Source organism: Diorhabda sublineata, chromosome 6, assembly GCF_026230105.1.
Source record: "Diorhabda sublineata isolate icDioSubl1.1 chromosome 6, icDioSubl1.1, whole genome shotgun sequence".
NCBI classification, from domain to species: domain Eukaryota; kingdom Metazoa; phylum Arthropoda; class Insecta; order Coleoptera; family Chrysomelidae; genus Diorhabda; species Diorhabda sublineata.
Genome location: NC_079479.1, coordinates 13,353,186 through 13,374,774, shown reverse-complemented (window position 1 = coordinate 13,374,774; position 21,589 = coordinate 13,353,186).

Here is a 21,589-nt window from a genome sequence, read left to right as displayed (position 1 = left end):
AGGTTTACAAAAAAATAATAAAAAATTAAATTTTCCTAAAAATTACTCCTGTTTAACCTCCAATATCTTTTTAATAATGAGGTTTAAGAAAAAACTGCTTGAACCTTTTTTTTTAGAGCAATATATTTTCAATAAAATGATCTCAGTTATTTCACAACTTAAAGCTTTGGCCTCCTCGACAATTCGCCTTCAAACCAGTTTTTCATCAACTTTCCCATCCTCTTACATTAATTGTTTATTAGTATTCGTGAATTTGATCTTTATTCTACGAACCATTTTAATTTCTGAGCTTTCATTGTTTATTATTTCATCTTTTTCGTTCATGCTAATTCCTTCTGATAATTCTTCGTTCAAATATTCTTTTTTGATTTCATTTGTCATCGCCCAACATTCCAGTTGCTTCGTTCTTCTTATTATTTGTTTTTCTTGAGCTTCATAGAATAATCTCCATTGCCATATTGTATGACTGTGCTTGGTTTGGTTTGGTTCTAAACATTTCCTCCCAGATATTGAAATTTATTAACAACTTTTCGAGTTTCATCATCTATTATTAAATCTTTTCCTCTTCTAAAATCTTCATAAATACACTCATAGATTCAATAACAACTAGATCGAGCTTTTTACATTTTTTTCTACATTTCTGATCTATTCGCTTGTTGTTTTGTGGAGTAGAGCGTCCTCGAGAAATTAACTTCTTGCTTAACACTGAGTAACATTATTTAGAGAGGTTAATTTTCCAGGGGTGCAATCTACAACATCTGCAGAACAATTTTTGTTAAGGGCTGCTCCGTTTTACACTTTTCGGCAGATTACTTAACTTGTTTGTCGTATTTGGGGTATAACCTAAATTTTGTAAAATGCGCTGACTATTTTTTATATTTCATCTGTGATTGTAATTTTAGTTTTGAGTTTTGTTTTATCAATAGTTGTAATAGTTTTAAGAGTTGATTAATATAAAGTTATTTCAGTAGAACGCGATATATTTAATATTAACATTCATATACATAAACTAACTTTAATCTTGTATTAAGAAATTACGCTTGGTGAGCAAAATAAAATGATGAGAAACAAAAGCAGGATACAGTGTTTTTTTTCTCATATATAATATTTTTTATAATTCTGTTTAAAAATCAAAGATACATTCTACTGGAATAACTACTAATACTGATCTCACGTACCTATTTTCTGTTAACCAAGAGATGATATCTCACAAGAAATGCAATAGGGGGCGTGACATCTAATATTTAAAAAGAAGTATACAAGGAAAATTAACAGTAATTGTTTTTTTTGTATCATTTTGTTAAATACCTTTCGACTGTACCTTGTATACTTCAGAGCGATGCAAAAACAGTCATTGTAAAATATTAGTACCTGCTAAGGAATATTTATTGAATATTTTATATAATGATGTGCATATTGTACAAAAAAAATAATTTTTCGATTCAATAAATTAAAATTGTGGACATTTTGTATATTAATAAACAAAATTAAAAATATTATTCATTGAAATTTTAAGGATTTATAATGAACATCAAATTAGTTGCAAAGGATATCTCGAAAAATGATTACGAATATCAAATATATTATTACAGCTTTTCATCTCTGATTTCCTTGAGCCTCCATAGATTTTCATGGATATTGGTAAGTGTATATGGTGTAAAATTTTTTCATCACTAATTTTTATGTTGATAGAGATCAAAAACTTTTCATATTTCGTGAAAAAATCTATGTTCGAAAACGGTTTTTTATAAATCACGATTTATACGGCAACCGGAGTCAATAATCTCAATATTTCCATCAAGCGTCATTTTGTATATTGAAATTGATCAATTTAATATTTTTTTAGGAAACAAAATTAAGATACCGCAATTCGCAATCAATTAATATGAGTAATTTTCATTATTCTTATGCTTTCATAGATTTGTTTCCAAATTTTCGGTCCCTGATGATGAATACTCGGAATATTGGGTAGCTAGGAAATATATTAGAAATATTACACGTTGGGACTTAATTTTGCCACAATCCCACGACGAAAACGCTCATAAACTATCCAAATATGATAAAGAAACGTTAATATGTTTCCGCGGTCAGGATTATAAACAAAAAATTATAAACTTGACGTCTACCGGGTGGTATATTTTTTAGGAAAACTCTAATTTAAATTTTGTGCTGGCTTCCCTGCTATACTCTAAATTAGCTCTTATCCTTTTTCTTCTCATTTTTCTTTTGCCTTTTCCTATCCTGTATCAGTATCATCATTTGATTTATCTGTTTGTTGTTTTTGTTTTATTATTGTTAAATGTCCAAAATAGTTTTCTTTGATCGTTTTTTGTCATAATTTCATTTCTAATTGTAACTAGTTTTTCCTTCTAGTAACTCAATTTCCATTGCATCTAATTTATTTTCTTTGATATCTCTTTCTCGTTGAATACATTGAATTCTTAGTTTTCTAAGATATACAATTATCAATATTTTGATTTGTTCTATTTGTTTTTCTTTTACTTTATCTTCGTTATCATCGTCTGTTATCTTTTCCAATCATGTTTTCTGATCTTGGTTCATTCAGTTGTGATTTCCCTTATAATCTTTTATATACGCTTCAAATTTATCATTGACGTTTGGATTTTTCTTCTTCTAGCACTCAACTGAAGATTTGAAAGTTTTTTTTTTTGGACAAGCCAATCGGTGAATGTTGATTTGAATATGAATTTTTATACTGAAATTGTTCAATAATATGATTGGGAAAATGTCCATAATTTTATATATCTATTGAAAATTGCTAGGTTATTATTTAAATGTAATATATTTTGAAATAACGATTTAGAGCTTGCTTGGCTCTTTAATTATAATTCTCTAACAATTTTCTGAGATTTTTATTTGATCGAATGATGATAAACTCATATTGTAAATTAAATAGCCAATACTTATTTGTAAAATTATGTAAACTTGTACAAAATGTATATATTAAAAAATTTTATTATGTATTATTTTTTTATTTACATTCAACCATTTGTAAAAAAATGGCCACCAAAAAACAAGGTTTCTTTGTGGCAAAAATCACTTCCTGAACGTAAAATAAATAACTACGATTTTCGTGAACTTCTGGAAAATCAATTCTTGGACAACATTCACAAAACATTTCCAAATCATTCACTTTTCCTTCAAAATTTGTATCTTTAGTTCCTTCTTCAATTTTTGTCTCGTTGAGTGATTAAAAACATCAAAAATCTACGAAAATACTAGGTCCGCGGTTTGCAGATGTTTTAGCGTATTGACAGCTGTTTGACATTTACTATTTCTGTGCTATAACTACAGAGCGTACAGTCTAGGTTCGTTCCAAACGTTCTGTTTTATGTTTCAACCGACTTAGGAATCGTTTGTGAAGCGGATATTGCGCAGAAAATATCATTTGAACGTTTCCAAAAAACCGTTCCAAGAACGATCCAGATTAGTAGCTTGGAACAAACTTTAATTTGATCTCAAAGTACGACGTTCTGTAATTGAATTATTACGTTATATATTTGACGTTCCGATATACGGCGTAAAACGTCACAAATTAAACAATGCATTCAACTCATAACCTCAAATCACGACGCTATACGATATAGAACTGTCAAATGTCATAAATTGGGATTAAAAAAATATATATACAGGGTGTGTCATGTAATATTGGATTATATTAATTTTTCAATTATAAATGTAACCCCCAGTATACTATTCATTTTTTGTCATGGGATATACTGTATCCTTTTGAATAAATATATTTATAATATCTTAACCTATTTAATAATAAAAGTCAAACACGTTATTAAAATACCATAAAGAAACCCATATGGGTAAATAAATTTGGCATGAAATTTTGTGTGTGAAATCGGGAGTGTTGTGGTTGTCATTTTGTTCATTCCACAACAAAGAAATAATCATTATCGAGTATAAACCAAATCATTCCACCACAACTAGTTTTACATAAAGAAAACCTTAAACGAAAACAAGGTCACACAGTCTTTAAACTTAACAGTGACTATGAGAACTTTAAGGAAACTTAAAATCGCTGCTAAATTTTATTAATGAAACTTCCACAACTGATTGACGTTGACGTTGCTGGACTGAATCATGTCAAACTGAAACTGTTGGCGCATCTAGCGGCAACTTTGGGAAACTTAGCGGTTCCTTAACCTCACCGCTTGTCATTTTATTAGAATAAACTATTTTTAGTTTGTATCGGTGCTGATTCTACTGAGCTTATCAGAAAAGTATTTGGGATTTTATTTGGTAGATTATCCTTCATCTTCTTTATAATATTATCAAATATACTTAAGCATTTACAAACGAACTTTGCTTATTAGACATTATTTTTATTATTTTTATTACTTACTCAACGTTTGTATCAATGGTTTTATCAATTTAGGATTTTAAAAATTGGTTGTAATAATACGTTATGAAAATAGTTTTATTAACAAAAAATTGTTGAATTTACTTGGACAAATCCTGCTTATTGTTTAATGTATTAAGAAGTTGAACGTTTAAAATTCAAAATCTATCAAAATAGATTATTCTTATACTGTACCAACGACCTAAATCGAATTTTTACAAACGGTTAAACCGATTTTAAGGTTAAGTTAGACATGCTCTTATTTTCGGTTCACTGGAAGACAAACTACCGTGAAATTTTAAGTACTTTAAAGAACCGCGTTCTCTACACCAAAAACAATTCCACCACGATTAAATCAGTAGTGTATTATGATATAATTCGTGAGGTTTTGAGCATTTAAACGCGATCATCAGTTTCCATAATATACGTTTCACTTCCTTTCCTACTGTTCTCATATCTCTTTTATGTTTCTCCAATATTTTTAACTGCGTCTTTTTCATCTTTTTCCCCACCTTCCCCACCTTTTTACTCATCTGTCATTCTCTCTAGTCGAAGTTCCAACCATCTCGGTTTTTTTAAATCTTTTTACCGTCATGGAGACTCTGAACTGGGGTTGAACGATGTAGACAATTCAAATACCTAGATAATAATAGAGTACTACTTAAAAGATCGTGCAGGGTATCTAGAACTGAGTATATATGACGAAGACGAGGTCGAGTATACACGACTTCAGTGAGAATACAGTCTAAGCAACTGCTTTGGTACGAGCATATGATAAGGATGGAGCAGAGCTGGTGGCCGAAGAAATCATTGATGTATCAACCGCAGAATAGAAGAAAACGAGGAAGGACCTCAAGGACCTGGAAGGAAGGAATTGAACAGACCATGCAAGACAGAGCTATCCAGGATAAATAGAAAAGTGTGGGCTTCGGCGAAGAAACCTGCAGGACCTCCTCGAAGTTTTTTGAAGCTGCCTAAGGCAGATCATATTGCATCCAACCTGGTGATAGTTCTTTCAGTTCTTTGTTTCTTCCTTTTGTGTATACTCCATCTTCTTGAATTCCATAGCGATCATTTTACGTTATTTTCAGTTTATTTCACTCTTTTTCATACAAAATTACTTTTTCGTATTGGTATTTACACAATTTACTTTTCCATTTCTGTTGAAGTTGTTTAACAATGGAAATTTGATTCATTGTCAATCGTTCTGATTTAAAACCTCTTCGGTACTCAATAAACTCTTAAAAGGTACAGGCAACACTTAAAGATTTACGCGAAAATTACGTACAGCTAAAATTTAGCCAACAGGTTTGATGTTTTACATGGTAGGCGAAGAAAACGTAAACTTTACAATTTTTTAGCTAGAAAATACAAATTTGGGGAGACCTAACCTTAAACTATCAGTTTTTTCGAATTTTTCAAATAAACCGCCAGATAACAAACTTGTGTCAAATTTTGAGGTTATGTTACCACTAATTAACCACCCAGAATGGTTCTATTACCTTTTACTTACCATCTTAAAGCCGTAAATAGTATCGTGCAGTGTACTAAAGTTGGTATTTTCAAGTAAAGAGGTTGTAAAGAAATTAATTTCTCTCGAAATGTTTATACCAACTTTGGAGCTCTATTATTCAATTTAATTAACATGTATGAGTATCAATGTACAAATTGGTTGGATTTTGTTGGATATAACTACAGAAAACTATAAATTAGAACCAATAAAAGATTAAATAACAAACTGATTCATTCTGAATCACATCGGGTTTTCCATGTAACGAAATCACACCCGATTCTCGAAGAAATCGGCAACGTCGATGTTATTGAAAGAATCACCCGCCCCTATTTGTCCCCCGATAAGAAGTAGATCATCATCGTATCTGAAAGAGCGGCTTAAACAAACGCTTTAAGTTATTTGAACTGTCAGACCGACCATACTAGACCAATTAGGAGGCAGAGTGTGCTTTTTAACGAGTCCGAATAATGACATGGCCCAAACGCCGGCCGCGGCCTCACCGGATGCTAGAACTTCTTTTCTTGCCTCCCAAGGCGAAAAACTCGGATTGAAACAACTGCACTTAATATTATTATATGTAATTTTGAGCAATATAAAAGATATAATAGTACCATTCTAGGGTCTAAATACATACATAAAAAAGTATGAAGAAAAACACCAAAACGTAAGATACAAAGTACCTGGTCTGACCTAGAGATGGCGGTTGCTGCTTGTATTACAAAGTACACGATCTATACGAGTTCGAAACCTGGTCTGACCTAGAAATGTTTCAAGTTCGAAGACGCCACGTAGTTTAGTATTTGTTTGGCAGCCATCAATATGAACGTTTTTAGTGAATTTGTTAACATGGAAACTAATACCACTAATATGAAAGCTGAACTAGATTCCACTCTGGCTGGGACTGCTTCTTCATTATCAACAGTGAAATACTGGAAAGCGAAGTTTAGACGAGACTGTACGATCTGTGAAGACCAGCAGCGCAGTAGTCGACCAAATGAGGTGAAGACTACAGGTATGTTGAAGAAAATCCACAAAGTGGTACTGGATGATCGACGACTGGAAGTGCGCGAGCTAGCAGACTTAGTAGACATTTAAAACAGTGCAATGCATCGCATATTAACTGGAAATTAGGACATGAAAAAGCTGTGTGAAAGCTGGGTGCCGTGTTTGCTCACACAATGAAGATGTTTCCATCGAGAAATTATATAAATAAGGCAGTTTTATAATCTTCCCTCCAGTCCATCACTTCATACCCGAAACAAAATAACAATCGAATCACTGGATTGAACAGGAAGAATCGGTTCCAAAGAAGACAAAGATCGTTCCATCTGCTAGCAAGGACATGGCGTCGATTTTTTTCTCTAAAAAGCTAAAATTGAATATCATAACCTAAAAAATGAAGTTCGATATTTTTATTCTTTTCTCCGGTGCAGTTGAGACTTATCGAAAAAAATTTTGACTGGCTGTTTTAGGACAGGACTATTTCGCCACCCGCAGATCAGACTTTTAGAGTCCCTGAACGTGGAATTTCACGTCTTTAATCATGCGCCTCCTTTTGGTGCATTGATTCCGACCTTTCCGCAGAAACGCCCCGGATTTAGTCATCAATTTGCCGTAGATTTTGTTCGGTGCTTTCTACTTTACGACCACAACTCGTAATTTTCGTAATTTGTGGGTTTGCTTATTGTTTGACATATACATTTATTTTTATCGGTTTTACGATTGTTCAAAAATAATTCACGAAAATTTTAATGGTCGAAAATTATTTTTTCAGTCAAATCAATTCGTATTTTACAACCCGTCATATCAATTTATAATAACTGAGTCAAGAACGTATATAAGGGGATGCAGAAAGGGGCCTTAACCACCCAAAAATCATGTAAAAATTAACCCAAATTAAAAGTAATAATAATATTTTTCGATTCATTCAATTTTCAAATAGATAGTGGTGGAATCGTTTTTGGTAAAGCATAGCGAATCCCATTTATAAAAATTTATTGAAAAAATAGGTTATAGTTAACGTAAAAAAATTGGATACGGATCTGTCTTTGCCGACAAGACAAGGGACATTGAGCTTCTATCAATTGGTCTGGAAATTTTATAGATAATCTTCATCTCACTCGAAAATACCTGTGCACCCTCGTATATACTCAAACTTTTCAGAAAACTCTCGTATCTAATCCCCGAATTGAATCATGTCAAAAAATTATGATGATCCAATTCGATTTTTTATTTGTGATTTCTCACTTCATACATATCAAAAAAATTATTATTTTATCCGATTTTATATTTCTCATATTTGTTTATTTTATTTTTTAATAAAACCAATAACCCTTCAAACGGTATACACGTGGGATCTTTGTGGTTATAAGAAGTCAAAGATTAATCTTTTCAATCCCCAACTATTTAGTCGTACCTCTTAGGCTCTCGAGCAGCCACTCTATTAAATACACATACTCACAAACACACACACACACGTCAACACAACAAATGATTTATATACAACCAAATCATTGAATAAAGAAATACTACACAGTCGAAAATGTAGTCTGCATTGTTAGGTTATGACAGGTACTTAACCAGACTGACTGTATTGTTTGTCATATCCTTTTTTGAATGGGAACCTTGCCGCTATTGGTACTACCTATTGGTTCTCTGCTGTAGGTAGTTTCAATTACAGGGGCGGACTCAGACGTATTCAAATTCAAGGAGGGATGCCCTCTACTTTCCATTTATTTATTCATTCATTCATTTATTCATTTAACTATTTATTTATCTATTTATTCATTCATTCATTTATTTATTCATTTAATTATTCATTTATTTATTTATTCGTTCCTTTATTTAACTATTTATTCATTTATTCATTTACTTATTCAATTATTTATTCATTCATTTATTTATTTATTTACTCATTCATTTATTACTTAATTTCTTTATTCATTTATTTATTTCTATTCTAATTTTATTTTTTTTTTTGATATACATATATTGATTAATATAAATATGCAAATTGTCAGTATATTTTTCCAAAAGATGGAAGTTAAGTCGAAACCATGTTTTTTATTCACTTATTTATTTATTTATTCATTTATCTATTTATTTAGTTATTTATTTATTCATTTATCTATTCATTTATTCATTTATTCATTTATCTATTCATTTATTCATTTATTTTTTATCTATTTATTTATTTATTTATTCAGTTATTTATTTATTTCTATTTTGAATTTATTCTTATTTTGATGTTCATCATCTAGGTGATCCACTGATTTATATCGCAAGTTGCCAGTAGTCTGAAGTTAAGTATAAATGTCAATTTTTTATCAATCTTTCAAAAGTTATTAAAAGAAAACTAATTTTAAAACAGAAAAGACCTAAAATCAAGAATTTTATTTTTTTTTATTTTTATTTATATATAAACAGAAAAGACCTAAAATCAAGAATCTTATATTATATTTTTTTATTTTTATTAATTTATTTACAGGGTGATTTGTTAAATTGATCATAACTTTTTATTGGCTATAGTGTTCGCACAGCTGATTTGATTTTTTTAATTTTTCCACGATGCATTTGGAAATTGCAGGACCGGCTTTGAAAAAAAATACTTCAAGAAATTGTTTTGAATATTGCATTCTGTATAATATATTTTTTAAATGTTATAAGTAAATAAAGAGAAGAGAAGAAACATCATTTCTTCATCTATTGTAGAAGACGTTGGCTGTCAAGAAATCTCTAGGTCAGAGCAGGTGCTTCTGGAATCATCTCTAAGTATGAAATATGAAATTTCAAATTTCCTGTTCGTTATTTAAATAAAGTATCATAGTTCAAATGAAACTATTGAATATGAAGAATTGGTATTTTTACCAAAACCTAATTTTTTACCCCTTTAATGACTTAATAAGGGGTTAGAATTTGTCTAAGAGTAAGATAGAGCTTTTGGGTTTCCGTTTGAAGGTTATAGATGTCAAAATAATATACCAACAAAGTATACCAACAAATAATATACCAACGAAGATGAACTTTGTTATTATAACGATATCAGAGGTTTGTTTGAAGCAATTAGGATTCGCTGGGGTTCCTAGTGAATGTCGTTTATTTATTGAAAGCTTCCTGTTGAGCTTTTCATCTCTTCCAGGCGCTTATTTTAAGCATCCGACAGAAAACTATGATATTGTAAAACTTTCACGAGAATTTTAGAAATATCTCTAGAGTTTGAGTGTCAGTTTATTTTAAGATGGTAGGATTCTGTTTGTGGGTTAGTACAACGGATGTTCAACACTATATTCAACGATAATTGCCATTAAGAACTGAATTTTGCATTGGGAAACGAGCTTTGAATGTAAACGCTGCGTTTGCTCACAATAGAATAAAAACAGCGATGTTTCCATCGAGTGTTTGGTTCGATGAAACGTTAGTCCATCACTCCACATCCGAAATAAAAGAAGAATCAAAACAATGGACTGAAAAGAGATAACCAGCTCTAAAGAAGGCAATGACCGTTCCATCTGGTCATTGCGTCGGTTTTTTGGAATGCACGAGGGATAATTTCCTTGAAAAACGAAAAATTATCAACGGCGAGTATTATGCAACGTTTGAGCTAAGAAATCAAGAAAGAACGCTGCATTTGGTCAAAAAGAAAGTGTTGTTTTATCAAGATTATGAACCAGCTCACACATCGGTTATTGCAATGCTCAAAATTAATGAATTAAAGTTTACATGCACTCTAATCACCAGATTTAACCCCCTCGGACTATTTCCTCTTCCCAGGCTAATAAAAACTGCCTGGTGGTTCAAAATTCTCCAATAATGACGAGGGGAGATCGACAGTTATTATTTCTTGACCATTCAACTCCGACGATAGTTGTGTTTGCGTTGGTTGTAGCTCTCCAAGTAATAGCTAGAAAGTCCATTTTTTGGAAAATTTCCGAATCGCTTTTGATTTCTAAAAACTCAAATTACGTTTTCGAAATTTGGTATCGAGAATATTTCATCTTTTACGTTTATTTTATAGAACTGCTCTCCCATATTTACATGGCTATATATATATATATATATATATATATATATATATATATATATATATATATATATAAAATGACCATGACACATTGTATAGTGAAACGTCACGTCACGCTGTACCTATTCAATTTCTGAAACGGTGCACTTGGTACCACAGAGCGATACGCGGTACTATTCGGATGCTTGGGTACTCCTCCCTGATGATGTGCACACACCGCGTACACAACTGTGGGAAAACTGCATTCGAATGGGATCTACATATACTACCCTACAAAATATTAAGAGTTGATTTTTTATTTAATTTTCCAAAACTAAATGTCTACTTTTCAATCTGGTACACGAGATGGCGTTCACGCAGTAGTAATTTTTGCGAACATTAAAACATTATGAGTGATAACGCCTTTTCCAATAGACCAAATAAATAGTAGTCGCATTGATACAAATCAGGATTATAAAGAGGCTTTATTAAACCCAATTCGTTCGACGTATTCATCGTGAAACGAGCTGTATACGGTTTGGCGTTGCTTTGCAGCAATATCAGACTACAGATTCGAATGTCTCGTCGTTTGGATCTGTAGGAGGTCGCAGTTCGTTGTTCAATACAAAAATCAACCTCCTTTCATGCCTTAAACCCGGTGCACAACATCTTCCCGTCGCTTTAACTGCATTTCCTTCCAGAATATAGAAATGTATCCAAATCTTCTCTGTGGTGGATATTCCATGGAAACAATTTTTTCCTTCTTTTTATCGCCGTAGAAGACGCGTGCAAACTTTTCAGCGTGTAAATCACTGATCAGAAGTCTTGGCTGAAGGAATTTTGCAGTGAACAAGCCGTTCAATTATTTGCTCACTATTATATAAGCTGATACCCAATTCTTTAACTATATCGCGTACAGTACTGCCTTGGTCTCCCAAAATGAGTTGACGTTCCCGACCTTTTCGAAATACCATTCATTGAGTTGAGTCTTGGAGAAGATCATTCCCGATACCCACGTATGTACCTGTAGGCAGTAAGCTGGTGGATTTATTCACTATCCTCAACTTTAGAATAGTAATTATTACCAGGAGAACTTATCCGATATCTGGGGGATCACAGGTAGGCAGATTAATGTTGCAAAAATAATTAAGTAATTGGGAAAAATCAGTTTGTCTAAAAAGGTGTAGTGATTGGAGACTACTTGGTAACACACAGAAAGAATTTGGATAGAGATTTCGTCCTCTACGTATCATAACCTGCATCCTCTGCTAAACTTAACATCTTCAAGTGTCCATTGAGGCGTTAATTCAATACAATTAATGAATCTTCTTTGATTATAGTCTTTCAGCAGCTTTCAGTCTTTGGCTCTGTAGATGATTCCAGTATATTCTTTTTATCGTTTTCTCCATTATCTTGTAGCCAATACCACAGAATAGTCCATAGTCCAGGTTCTACGAAGGTGTTAAGTACCATCAATTTAGAAGGTCTGTCTGCTTTTTCATTGTCTTCTAATCGAATATAACAGTTTTAGAGCCCATCTGAAGGTGATTTTATGTTATCCCCAGCTTATTTAACTCACCCTGTCATAAAAACCAATCGTAAGGAACTTGTAGAAGAATCAATAAGTGGGTCGTCAAAGATGATGTGATTTGGTAACACACAGAAAGAATTTGGATAGAGATTTCGTCCTCTACGTATCAGAACCTGCACACAATTAATGAATCTTCTATGATTATAGTTTTCCAGCAGTATCTTTGGCTCTGTAGAGGGTTCCAGTATCTTCTTTATATTGTTTTCTTCATTATTGGTATATTGTAGCCATTATCACAGAATGGTCCAGTCTCTACGAAGGGGTTAAGTACAAACAATTTAGAAGGTCTGTCTGCTTTTTCATTGTCTTCTAATCGAATATAACAGTTTTAGAGCCCATCTGAAGGTGATTTTATGTTATCCCCAGCTTATTTAACTCACCCTGTCATAAAAACCAATCGTAAGGAACTTGTAGAAGAATCAATAAGTGGGTCGTCAAAGATGATGTGATTTGGTAACACACAGAAAGAATTTGGATAGAGATTTCGTCCTCTACGTATCAGAACCTGCACACAATTAATGAATCTTCTATGATTATAGTTTTCCAGCAGTATCTTTGGCTCTGTAGAGGGTTCCAGTATCTTCTTTATATTGTTTTCTTCATTATTGGTATATTGTAGCCATTATCACAGAATGGTCCAGTCTCTACGAAGGGGTTAAGTACAAACAATTTAGAAGGTCTGTCTGCTTTTTCATTGTCTTCTAATCGAATATAACAGTTTTAGAGCCCATCTGAAGGTGATTTTATGTTATCCCCAGCTTATTTAACTCACCCTGTCACAAAAACCAGTCGCACAACTTTATTTAGAGGAACCCAATAAGTAGAGAAGGTCGCAGTCATATGGAGCGGAGCTTTTGGAATAATTTATACGTAATTAAATTCGATAGCGTTTGTCGTGATGAAATTATGATTTTTTAAACATTGTCGGGCAGTGTATTTCACCAGAAGCACAGTAATGTAAAATATAAAAGTGGCATGGGCAAGTGGACGGTGGTACCGGGTGTTGTGATGCCGATGCCGTGCCATCCATGCCAGACCGAATGGGTCGCAATTAACATTCCATAAGACTTGCCATCACTAACAGCAGCTTTGTCTTAGAACAAAGATATCTGTGGATATTGTGTCTTCGTTGGCATTCATCTTTTCCCACCGCGCGCGATTCTACCCCGTGATCGTAAAACATCAGGACCGTATTATTACGAAATTTCGAATGATTGCTTTATGTATATATATATATATATATATATATATATATATATATATATATATATATATATATATTAATTAAATGCAGTGTCGTATTTGTTTTTTTCGAAATATTTCTTCTTGATAATGATCCAAATAAAAGATTAGCAGCTAAGTACTTTAATTTTTTACTGATAGAGAGCGTTGCTTTATTTTTTTAATAACATATGTTATTGCTGTACTTTGCAGTTTGTCACGTGATACTGGTGATGGTGATGGTGATGGTAAAGTAATTCGAAACGATCATGGAGTAAACACGATGAACTAGCACAAACCACGTCGTAAGCTAAACAAAAAAACCTTATAATGGCGATTTGGTGGGATTTTCAAAGGTGTTGTGTTTTTTGAGCTGCTTCCAAAGAACCAAACGATCAACTGGATGAAGCAATCAAAGAAAATCGGTCAGAATAGTCAAATCGGAAAGATTTAGTGTCACACATCTTTGACAATTCGTGGGAAACTATTGGAGCTTGGCTAGGAAGTAATACCGCATCTCTCATACAACCCTGATCTGGCACCCACTGATTATCGTTTATTTCGAAGTTTGCAGGAATCTTTGAATGGTCAAACGGGTAACTATCAAGATGAAAGAAAGATGGCAGAAGGTCATTGATTGAAAATGTTTATTTCATATTACAAAATCAAAATTGAATAGTTGAAGAATCTGAAGTTGTTTAATGAAAATTAATTTACTTCATGAAATCTAAATTGCATAATAAACAAATTAAGTATCTACTCATACTTTATAATATTATTTATAATTATTTTTTGTTAGTTAAACAAATTAATTGAAATCGTTTAATATAGGTAAAATAAAGAGATGTAAGTTGAAGGTGGAGTATCGCATAAGAGTCTCAGGGGATAGTGGGGGGTGACGGGGGTCTCGAGCAGCCAGGTGCACAGCCCGGGGCTTCGCATTCCGATTCCGTACAAAACACGCGCTGTTTGCTCATCCTCGCGGTCATGGGCGTTCGTCTGCGGGCGGGCAACACAAGAAACAGCGTTGCCAAGGAAAAAATATAACTAAATTCAGTAAATATCATATATTCCTTTTTTTATTATATATAAAAAAAACAATATAAACCTTGTGATACAAACTTTTCTATAAAGCTAAACGTCGTTAAGTATTTTTTCTATCGAATGCGTTTGTTTTTTAACACTTTGAAAGCTGATTTAATAGTTTTAACTGCTTTTGGTATCACGTAAACTTATTTTCTAAAACAGCGAGCTCCAAATTATAGAAAAATCATGATATATCTCATTTTTTAGTTAGTTCTAATATATTTAAGAGAATTTTTTAGTTAGTTCTAATATATTTAAGAGAAAAACTTTTGTAAAAAAAATTTTTTTTGTTATTTTTCTGCCATATTCAGCTGAAGAAAGATCTTGATGTCCAACGGTCTTAGCGTCCTTGGTATGTTTTTTCCTTAAACACTTGTCCTGATCTTCACTCATGTCACCAGGATTTTCCAGGAAACAGAGTTGTTATACCAAGAATCCTGAATTTGCAAACAGACTTTCAATTATTTCAACGTAGTTTCATATAAAGTTACGTACAAATTCGATTTTCCTCCTTATTTTTCGCACAATATTTACAAAATAACTTCCTCCCTCTGTTTATAGCTTCACATGTCCAAATTTGATGATTCTTCGTTTCCTTTCAGACCATCGTATCCCATAGAAAGAATTTCTTCTATTCGTTTTATCTCAATGTCTTACATACCTTGTAAATAAAGTGTGTTGCTCAATTTTGATTTTTTACTTTGCTTAAGACAAAAATGATCTGGTTTGTTTTTGCAGCACCGACTAAACGTGTTTTATACATTTTATGTCAAATACCATGTCAAAGTCTAAGCTAGAGATCAAAACTTATTACTAGACTGAACCAAAAGACAAATGACAATATAATATAAATAAATACTCCTCCTTGAAGTACCAATAAAGTGATGACATGATAACAACCCCCTAAACATTATCAAAATTACACTCGTGAGCAAAAAATTCGATTCAGGCGACATCCCTGCAATCACAAGTAACTGGAAAAAAACTGAACACGAAATTGTAAATCGAAGCTACAAATTTTTTTCTAGAGACTTTTAACCGCAAGTGTGCGACTTGAGTCGATTTTTTTCCTCACTACATAAATTTGAATATTTTCTTATTTTTTGGAAAAAAATTCTGTAATTTATAGAGATAAATGGTGTTTTTATTAGTTATTTCCATATAAAATCACGTAAATTTCGTGCAGGCCTGTATTATTATTAGCTATAGAAGAAAAACGAAAAAAATGTGTATGTATTCAATATAATACCCAGCTGTTCAGCGAATTATAATATTATGAAAATTAGTTTGAAATATTACCGCAATTAAAAATCCACTTCCCCCCAAGGTGATGAGCAGAATTTTAATATAATGAATAAGTTCTAATAATATAATTTATTAAAAAAGTTAACGTATTTTATATTTGAGAAGTAGAAATTCCAAAAGAAAATTGTTTCAAAATGATATAACATTCATAACAAAAAAACGTAACTGGCTAAAGCAACTTCTAGATTCAAAAGCGTCACCTATATAGTGATAATGACTTCATCCTCTCAGTTTTTCTAAAAATTTCCGTTAATATTATACGGTATTTCTACTACTTTCATAGTTACAACACTCATAGCTACAACACTCATAGTTACAACACTCATAGTTACAGCAGGTGCCGTAAGTCACACTCTTCTGCACATAATTCATTCCCGGGATCTTATCAGTATGCGGCTCACTCATCAGTATCAATTTCAGTGCCAAGTGTCTTGATTATGATTCAAACCAACGTCCTCGCCCTCAAACTTAACCGACTACTCCAACTACTACACAATTGAATCCCCAAGAGGTAACTCGGGGTACAAGAGAGCTCACGTATGACCATAAAAAGTCAGAAACGTTTCATTACAAGTAGGACTGGGTTAAAAAGAGGTCTGAAAGAGAAATCGTTCTCGAAAGTAATTAGAACTATTAATTAACAGCATCAATAGTTAATACTGATATTAGCACGAAGAAAATTCGCAAGAAATGGTAAATATTTAAATTTATATCATCGTTTGATAAGTAATTTACCAGATGAACGATTCGTTATATCAACTAAACAAGAAGCTAAGACATCTGAAGCTCAAAGATTAATCAATCTCGAGAATTACCTGTTCAAACCATTTTTTTAAATATCTATACAAGAATTTACACACACGCCAGAAGACAGTGAAGGATGTACTGAATTTTATCATGGGTATAATTTCGATTTATAGAAATATAACAAAGAGTTCTAAATCGTACAGAGCTTCAAATACCTCAACGTGTGCGAGAGTGTGGACGCTGCATTTGTCTTCCTTCACCTCTTTCTCGTTCCTCTTTTTGTCGGTCTTTATAGGGCAAGACTATGCACGTTTGAAACTCTCCATGAGGCTTTACAAACGGTTCGCTCGTTTTTCTAGACCTCGGTCCTCTTCGTGTCGGTTTTGCAGGAGCGATGTTAAGTATGTTAAGAACTCTATACGAAGTACTACGAGTGTGAAATTGAGGACGTTATGCTCGCCATTCTAGGCCTCGCTGTCGCTCCGCTTCGTGTCGGTTTTGCAGGTGCGATGTTAAGTCCATTCCAAACCCTACACTAGGTACTGCGAGTGCGAAATTGAGGATTGGGTGCACGCCTTACTAGGCCTCGCTGTCGCTCCGCTTCCTTACGGTTTTGCTGGTTAGAATAAGATTCTTCTCGAGAGTCTATAGGAGGCGCCTCGCAAGAGTTTGTTGCGAGTATAACAAAAGAGGTGAAAGGCTAAATTAGAAAGGCATGAAGTTACAATCTATTAGAGCCTTGCTTGACGCAACTACTAGACACGACAAATTGTGAGATGGTTGAGATACAGAAAAAGAAACTGGATTCAATGATTGATGATTAGCTAACTAAAATTGTTAAGGTATGTTTGACAATCAAGTGAAAACCTGTAAAGGTAATATGACAGATGAAGCTTATCGTTCCAAATTGCGACGATGTTATCGAAAAAAAAAAAAAAGAGAAAGTACGCGGAGGAATTAATAGATTATAAATTAATTGATTGGTTAGAAAATAATTTATTCAAAAATGAAAACGGAATATAGAGATGGATTCGTCGAGAAAATATAGAGAAGACAGAAAAATATAAAAAATGTCTTAACCTCCAGCTAATTATGTCCGCCGTACTTTAGTTATGTCTTCGTGGGTGGTCATCAACAAAAAAAAAAGCTTTAACGTTAATCGATGTTTGATTTATGAATGGAATTTAAGTACCCGTTCAAATTTAAAAGTACCTATAATTAGATTAGGTTATCAAGCTTGGCAACAACGCAAAGGTGTATTAAGAAGTATTTGAATGTTTTTATTGGTAATCGCCTCATATAACTGCGAATACTTTGATAAAAAAATCGAAGGATCGTTGATAAATAGCTCAGTGCTCAATATATACGAGGTGTTTCGAAATATCTATAAAATGACAATTAACGCTCAGTTTTTGTTCTGGGAATTTGACAATTCGTTCTTAACCGAATTACTTCTCGTTCTTACATGCTTTGGAAACTGGATATTGAAAAGCTTACTAGTTGTGAAAGCTATTTGTGATAACTATAGTCTAAAAAGTATACGAGTGTACGGTTCAAACCCCAAGAAAATATTCCTAAAACCTCTTTCTTAAGGTTAATTCTAAATTATGATAAATTAAAAACGTGTAATTGCAGCCGATTAACAGACAGGTTTTATTAGAAATGAGGCGATATAATAAAATATTCGATTGAGTCAGGGTACTTAATATTTTGTATAAATATCTGAATCAATTTTATATAAAATATATAGGGCGAACGTCCACGTGTTTAAACAGTAAATCCTCATCGCTATTGTGAAAATTTTTAAGTTCTATTCAAAACAAGAGACGTGAAAAACTTACTGTAGGGGTTGTGCTCATCGCTGTTTTGAAGAAGTTGTTTGATCGTCCATACTGTAGCACGCATCTTGTTCTCAGTGACTCAGTTTTCTTTTACCTTATCCGGTGACGGTGATAGAGGAATATAAGAGGAAAGTGGACGATTTGGTGGAAAAACCTACACGATGGCAATCAAAAACAAAAATGGAGAAATGATTACAGAAGAAAAAAGATTAGTTCCAAGAATTATAAGAAATCAAGAATACAAACGCAGAGGAAGTTATAGTGGAGAAAGAAGAAATTATAGGACAAAGAATTAACTGCAAGAAAGGCCAGGAGGAAAATGAGAAAGTGAAAAAACAAGAACTGGAAGAAGCAATTTATTTTTTGAAGAACGGAAAATCTCCCGGCGAAAATATGAAATGAAATGAAACATTTGAAATATTGGAAAAGATAGAAAATCAAGGGGAAGTAGAAAGAATACCAAATGATTGAAGAATGGTACACTAATACATCAAAAAGGAGACAAAGCGGATTGTAATAATAAAGAAGAATAGTGAGAAGTGAAGAGAATAGCTGCAAGTGAAAAGTTACATAATCTATTGAAAGAAGACAGTTGTATTAGTGAATAAATATATAAATATAAATAAACATATAAATGCTGTAAATGGGAATTTTTGCAGCCCTACACCTTAAAGAGTATAAAAAAGAAAAAAAGGTATAAATCCAATGTTCATCTATTAAAAATGATATTATTTGTTTCTATTCAACTCAGCAACATCCAAAGAAAGTTAACGTCTTTATGAATCCTGTTATTTTTAATAACCAGGTGGTTAGGTACTGAAATCAAGATTGCCAGAAAACAAGAATAATAAAAAACATACCACATGAGAATAAGAGAACGGTGAACAGGTGTTCTTTCTTCTTTTCAGATGATTGACTCCCAATATAGAATCTGATAAGGGTTAAACACAAAATTTAACTTCGAATTAAAGCATGGAATTTTGATATTTTAGAACGTAATTAGATAAAAAGAAATTTAAATACTTGAAGAAACTTTTCGAAATTGAATTGAAGAAAAGAAAGAAAATTATTCAATGTAATCAAGAAACAGTCTCTAGTTAAAAAAGAAAAATAAAAACAAATATAAAAACATAAAAAATATTGATTTTTGAATCAGAAGCATGTGTAGACCAAAGTCGATAATTTTTGAAACTAAATAAAATAATAGTAGGATGAAATCCATTGAAAAAGTAGGAGAATATGATAAAAAAGAAAAGAAAAATAATTTACGGGCGATTTAAATTCGGGAAGGGACAGAGGGTGAGTTTATAAGGGTTAAAAGCGGTTTATTTCGTCGAAACTAAAAGTCCTATAGAAAAATATCCGATAGCAAACTTTTAGATAATAAAAATATCTACAACTTTTGTATCCACAATTTTTCCACATAACCTCAAAATCTCTGTGAAAAATTGAAAAAACCAGTGCACACCCTATATATTCATTATATTAATACAAATGATAAATCAAAATAAGTATAACGTGAGAAAAAATTTGTCTACTAAAAGAAGTGATACGTTCATGGATAACGGACGCTTCATCATTTTATTACTCTCTCATTCATACAAATAGACTACCAAAACAAAATCGAGGAAAGATATGGAAGGAAATAAAATAAAAAACCAAAAATAGAAGAGGTTGAAAACCCGTAATAGTCGACGTTGATAGTTTTTCCTTTTTAAAAAAGTCAACAAAAATTGAAGAAATCGACGCCATGATGTTGCATATAAATAGAACGATCTTGCCCTCTTTTTTGGAGTGGTTCTCCCTTTTTAAATGGCTTATTTCTACGTTAAACACATCTTCACGACGTTGTGTGAGCAAACGCGACATCCATCTTGTCTACAGCTTTCTCATGTCCACCATCTTGCGCACTCTCAGTAGACGATCATCTAGAACCGTTTTGAGGATTCGTTACCTCATTTGGTTGACCGCAGTGGTATTTTTTGAAGCAACTACCGCCATCTCTCAGTCAGGCAATTACCATCATCTTAAGGGAAGTACCGAGATTTAATTTCGTAATAACTAAGATAGATTTTGGTGTTTTCAACTTTTTTTACATATTTCCTTTCAAATTATTATCAGAAAATTATATTTTTAGTAAATAAGAATCTGTTGATAATTAATATTAGAATTATTCATAAAAATGATATCATAACTTATGGCAACAATTTGAATAATTTCAAATGAAGCAAAAGTTGTCGTGAACGTATCAATGTTATAAAATAGAACCCATTTTGCAGTTTTATAAAATATTATAAACATAAATTTCATTTTTACATATCAAAACAAGTTTGAAAACGACTTACAGAATAATTTTATAGTATCAATATGCTAAAAAGACGATTACGTAAAATGTAGATATTACATAACAAAACAATTCCGAGTAGATACTAAATACTTGAAGTTAATTGAGAAAAAATTATTCAATCAAGATTTGTGAGGAAACGAAAGCTCACTTCAATTTCTAGTGAAACAAAAAACTTTGAAATATGAAGAAAACGCAAAAATCGCTGAAAAAGTTCTGGTCTGATGTGCGATTTCGACAAGAAGAATATCCAAACCTCGCGTGGGTTTAATAAGAAGGAAAATTGGAGATTCTGAAAGGTATATGATAGTAAACCACTTTGGACAACGCTAGAAGAAATAAACATCGCTAACTGTTCAATAAATGCAGTCTAAAAAACATTAGAGCAATTAATTATCTGATGAGTTTACAACCACAAAATGCTTTAACAAGGATGTTGCTTCTTAGCATCGCTATTATTTTTGAGAAGGCACTCAAGATGTAGAATAAGCGGAAATGCAAGGCCACCGAAAGAAGAGGACAAAAGAGGCAGTTCCTCAATCTCAAGGGGACCTCACATGAAGCCTTATA